Source organism: Talpa europaea, assembly GCF_964194135.1.
Source record: "Talpa europaea genome assembly, chromosome: 6".
Classification (NCBI taxonomy): Eukaryota; Metazoa; Chordata; class Mammalia; order Eulipotyphla; family Talpidae; genus Talpa; species Talpa europaea.
The window spans coordinates 9364624-9370623 of record NC_140072.1 but is presented as its reverse complement, the minus strand read 5'-3'; the positions used below and the strand labels follow the sequence as shown (position 1 = coordinate 9370623).

General features: G+C 41.4%; 1 pseudogene across 1 annotated transcript; it reads right to left on the bottom strand.

The window, feature by feature from the left end:
• Positions 1 to 1576: 1576 nt before the first annotated feature.
• Positions 1577 to 1958, bottom strand: LOC311172532 (large ribosomal subunit protein eL31-like; annotated as a pseudogene). The gene has a single exon. The product of its transcript is annotated as a large ribosomal subunit protein eL31-like (transcript).
• Positions 1959 to 6000: the final 4042 nt, after the last annotated feature.

Below are 6000 nucleotides of genomic sequence, written 5' to 3'. Positions count from 1 at the left end.
TTTGAAAATCCTACAGTCACTTTCCTCCTTTGTTAAAAAAAAAATGTGAGGGCCAGAGGGGGGATACATCCCTTACTACTACTATCAGGGGCACTGGTGGCCATGGGGCAGCCCTTAGGATACCAGCTGTGCTCATCCAAGGCAGGCCTTAGCTTGGGCCTTCCACCCTTGCAGGTAAGCAGCTGGAGATCACTTTTGAGAGGGCCAGTGAATGAAACTTGTTCAGAGAGGTTCCTCTCCACATTGGCTTCTGTTGGGTCTGTCACACCCCCTCCTGAGCCATTGCTGGATCACATTCTCCTGTGGTGCTTTCTGCCACAAGTCAGCCTTTATAGCTCCCAGGCCTGGCAGCAGGAGCTTACACTGCCAGAAAAGCTCTGTTCATGGGAGTTGCTAGGAATAGATGCCACTTGAAGCTCCTGCCTGTAGTTCTGTCCTGGGGCCACAGCTCCTGGGAGACGACTGAGAGAGGTCGGTGATGGAGGTCATCTTTTATGGGCTGTGCCATAGCCCCTGAGAAACACCTGCCCCTCGGCGCCTGTGATTGCTGGTGCTACTGCAGCCTGCCCACAATCTGCACCTGTGGCTCCCAGATCAATCTGTACTGCCTACACTTCTGAGAAAAATGTGGGTCCCAGAACATGAAGATCAGAGCTGGACCAGGATAAGGGGGCAATGTTCACCAGAAACTGCTGGGAAAGTTCTGAGGAGGAATTGGACTAACAAATAACCCCCCCAACCCCCCCCCCCCACCCAGTTTGAGCACCCAGAGTCCCCAGGGAGGCTTGAACTCTCAGTAGTAACTAGCAGCAACTCAGTCAAAATCCTACTTAGTGGTTTCAGTGGCTCAAAGGAAAACTGAAAGCTTTCCATTAAGGTCAGGAACAAGATAAGATTGTCCACTCTTACCACTTCTATTTAATTTAGTACTAGAGGTCTTAACCAGGGCAATTAGAAAACAAGAAATAAAAGGAATCCAGATTGAAAAAGAAGTGAGACCATCATTATTTGCAGATGACATGACAACATATTAGAAAATCCTAAAGACTGACTCCTTTAAAAAAATTAGAAACAATAAGTGATTACAGTAAAGTGATCAGGCTACAAAATTAATATGTAAAATACCCGTTGCAATCTTATATACAAATAATGAACTAGAAGAAAAAGAAATTAAGAAAACAATCCCATTTATAATCATATCAAAAAGAATTAAATACCCAGGAATAAATTTAATAAGGGAGTTAAAAGACCCAAACAATGAAAACTGTAAGACACTGTTAAAAAATATAGAATAAGACAAAAGAGATGGAAAGATAATCCATGATTAGGGATAGTAAGAATTAATGTAGTCAAGAGGAATATATAGATTCAATATAACCCTATCAAAATAACAATGATGCTTTTTTTTTCATGAATAAATTCTTTATATAAGTGGGGTATAGGCCAGAGGCGTATGGGGCAAGAGGATTTACCAGAGACAGAGTGGGAAACAGAACAGGCAGAAATACACAGCTGTGGGGAGTATCGTGCTCAACCCTCTGTGCCACCAGTGAGGCCCTGTAACTTTATTTGCTAATCAGTGATTAGTTTTCATCCACATTGACTGTAGATTTTTGAAAGTTGTGACAGGCACATAGGTAACCAATGTATACAGCTTGTTTGGCGAATCTTCATCCTCATTACGTTTCCTGGACAACCGTACACGGATACAATAGGGGACATTCCTTATTCCCTTGGCCCAGACAGCTTTGTTGAGCCCGGTGTCAATGCGTACATCTGGTGTGCTCATTTCCTTCATTGCAAATTTCCGGATCTCTTTTGAGTGCTCTAGGGACACACTTCTTGAAGCCAATTCCATGGATGCACTTGTGAATGTTGATCGTGTATTCTCTGGTAACTACCTCGTGGATGGCAGAACGGCCCTTCTTCTTCTCGCCACCCTTCTTTGCGGGAGCCATCCTGCCGGGCCAGAACGTTGAAAGGAAGTGCCAACAGTGATGCTTTTAAAGGGAGTAGAACAGGAAAAAAATACTAAAATCTGTGTGACGCCACCGAAGACCCCAAATAGATAACACAATCTTGAGAATAAAGAATAATAGCTAACACAGTCTTGAGAAAAAAGAATAAAAGTGATGCTAATATTAAAAGTACAGTATAAAACAGAATAGAATTGCGAACCCAGAAATAAACTCATACATACACTGACACTTAATCTATGACAAAAGACACGTGACTACACAATGGAGAAAGGAAATGTCTTCAATAAGTGGTGCTGGGAAAACTGGACGGCCAGCAAAAGAACGAAACTGGATCACTCTTTAACCCCATACAAAACAAAATAAATTAGAAATGAATTAAAATGTGAATTTGATACCTGAAACCATAGAAGAAAACCTAGGTGATATGTTCAATGGTATCAGCATTAGAGATGGCTTTGGGGACATGACTCCAATGGCCAGGGAAATGAAAGTGAAATGAAAAGAAAGTATCAGCAGAGTGAAAAGATCTGTGGAATGAGAGAAGATATTTGCCCTTCCAGGGGTTATTATCTAAGGTATATAAAGAACTTATGCAATTCAACAACAAAAAACCTAAAACAGTTAAAAATTGGGTAGAAGATCTTAATAGATACATCCAAAGAGGACACACAGATGGCCAATAGGTATATGAAAAAAAAAAAAAGGCTAATTATAATTTATTATTAGGGAAATGCAAATCCAAACCATAATGAGCTATCATTTCACATCTGTAAGAATGGCATAGACGAAAAAGACTTTAACACGTATTGGCCAGTGTGTGGAATAAAAGGAACCCTTTATACACGGTAGGTGTAACTGTTAAGCGGTACAACCATTTTGAAAACAGAGCTTCTTCTAAAAACTAAAAATAGAACTACCATTTGATCCAGCAGTCCCACTTCTGGGTATCTATCCAATGAATATGAAATCATTAACTGGAAGAGTTATATGTACCACGATGTTTATTGCAGTGTTATTCACAACAGGTAAGGACATGGAAATAACCTAAGTGCCCATTGATAGATGACTGGATAGAGAAGATGATTGTATTTCACCTATATGTGCAGCATAAGGAAACAAAGCAGAAGAATGAATGAATAAACAAAATAAAATTAAACCAGTGGACATCGACAACAGAACTGAGGTTACCTAAAGGTAAGACAGCAGGAGTGAGGGTGGGGGGGGGTCTAATGGATGGCGATGTGTGTTTTGTTTTTTGTTTTTTTGGTTCTCCCAGTTTCCCTCAATTCCCTTCCCTGCTCCTTCAGGTGCCCTCTGCAAGAAGCACCACTTTTAATGCTCTAGTGGCATCCTTTTGCAATGGGCTCTGCAAGCTACTGCCATCAAGAGGTAGAGTCTACACTGCCACCCCTGGATTTGGGCTTAGCTATGTGATTTGTCTTAACCAGGGCAGCGTGAGCAAATGTAAGCCCTGCAAGAGCTTGTGTGTTGAGTTTGCCCTTCTATGGTGCTCTTACAAACACAGCAAGAAATACAGGAAAGAACCTGGGCCACTGTGCTGATAATGATGGCTGAGCCATCACCATCACATGATGAGACCCATGTGGCCAAGCCATCACTTGACATGGCCAAGCCATGTCACCCCAGCTGACATGGAACCAGCACGAGACATGTGAGAACATTTTAGACCAGCTAAGCCTCAGCTAAGTTCAGCCAATCATAGAGCTTTGTTGAGCTGACTCAAACCAAAAGAAATGTCTAGCTTATCACAGTTTTGAGAAGTTTAAAAAAGTTTGAAACCACTACATTTCTTTGTGGTTTGTCGCACACCAAAAACCTCCCTTATTCATGTTTTCAGTTCCCACTTCACCTCCACATATAATAGGTATAGGCTTTATAATAGGCTTTAAAATAGAGGCTTTATAATAGCCTCTATTTTCGCTAATCAACTTTTGATGTTGTCTTATGGCTTCTATGATGATGGGTGAAGATTTATTACTCTTGTATTGTCATTACTTTCGATCTCCTCTACACTCCCCAAATACACATATTTCAGTGTTTTAGGAAATCAATATTCAGTGTTTACTTGATTATGCCACATAACTTTTTTCACATCTGAACATTGTATACTCTGGTTAAATTTATTTCCCAATTTTTCATTTCTCTTGGACGCACAATAATTGCTTTTCTGACTTGTGTGCTTAGTTTCTCAGTGCTAGGGGATTAGAAGGCTGATTGCACTTTTGGAGGGCACTTTTGGGGGTTGGCAGCTTTCAAATGTTGATACATGGTTCTTGATCTGGATGGGCCATTTTTTGGGAAACAAAATGCCATTATCTTTAGGTTTTCCTCTTGGGCTAGTCACGGGGTGGATTTGGGTTTTGTGGGGTTAGAAACTTAGACAAGTGGGTGAAATTTTCAAGAGAAAGAATTCAAAATCATAATTTCAGAATTAAGTATGAAAGGAAATATTTATTTAGAATTGGATAAATGACTTATACAATGGCTTACAAATTTTACAAACTTGTCACCACCACATCACAAAACACAAAAAAGTCCACACTGTTTAGGCGAATTAATGCTTGACTCATAGTTACAATACTTTCTTTCCCTACATTTTCAGGCTATAAACTCTTCTAATAACCTCTTCATTTGTCAGTAATTGTAAAATATGCACAGAAAAGGGAGAAAGCTGTTGGTCCTATAATCAAATTAGACTGACCATATTTGTTGTTATTTACAGTTTAAGTTTTGTTTTTGTTTTTTTGTGGGACCCTTGTGGGCGGGCAGGGAATGAACCGGTGCTGCAGAGGCTGCGGGCAGCCTCACAGCCCAGCGCTCAACCGCTGCGCCACCAGGGGAGGCCCAAGAAAAGTTTTTTTTTAATCAACTTCACAGCTCATTATAGGTAATATCATGTAAGTTTTTAGGACTATTGTCAAATTGGGGGAAACATTAAGAAGATAGATTAGTGATTGCCTAGGCCTAGGAGGGATGGGGGTGAGGGAGAGAGTGGTGGCTGAAAGGCAAAGGGGCTTTTCCTGGGGAGAGTAATAAAAATGTTTTAAAATGGACTGTGGTAATGGTTACACAACTATGTGCATATACGAAGAAACCACTGATTTGTACACTTGAAATGGATGAATGGTGTGGTAGGTGAATTATCTCTATGTAAGCTCAAGTAAAACTGTACCAGTGTGTTTCCTCTAAAGCTGGGATATTTGGATGTATTCTGCACAGAGTGATTTCTGCATCTGACTACTTCAAGCCTTGCTTGTTTTCGTGGCCCAGGTATTTCCAAGGCCAGTGGCTGAAGGACACACTTCTCAGGTAATGGCAGCTCTAGAACTGCCTTTCTGGCCCTATCTGATCGCACCAGGTAGGTGAGCCATTCCCACAACAGGGAAATGCAACTCAAGCACATGTATATCCACTGCACCCCAAATTAGAAAATCACAATTCAACATCTTCTTCCTTGAATGCCAAAGTCCCCATGGCCACTAGGACATCACCTGACGCAAGAGGAACTGTCACAAAGGAGAAGCAGAAGTGGAAAGAGCCAATGATCTCACCCAGTAGAGGTCAAGGTCTCTTGCTTTTTGCAAATTAAACAAGAACAGGATCATTTTAAACAGAGCAAGTCAATCTTCTAGGAACAAACAAGAGAGGGGTCTTGAAACTAAAACTTGTTAGACCAAAGTCTTGAGGGATTTGAGAGTTGGTGAGCTTAAAGCACTCTGAAAGACTTGATTTAGAATTAGGATTATAGATCTGAAATTAGACCTCATTTGGGTTAACCCATGAATTTTTGTTTTTAAAGATTTATTTATTTATGCATACAGGAACTGGGCTACAGGCCAGAGGTGTAGGGGGTGAGAGGATTCACCAGAATGGGGAGCAGAACAGGCAGAGTGACGAAATACACTGCTGAGGGGAGCACTGGGCGAGTCAGGAGAGGTCTGCTGCGCCATGTGGGTTGCCCCCCGGCCAGCCAGGGATCGAACTTGTGCTGCAGTGGCTG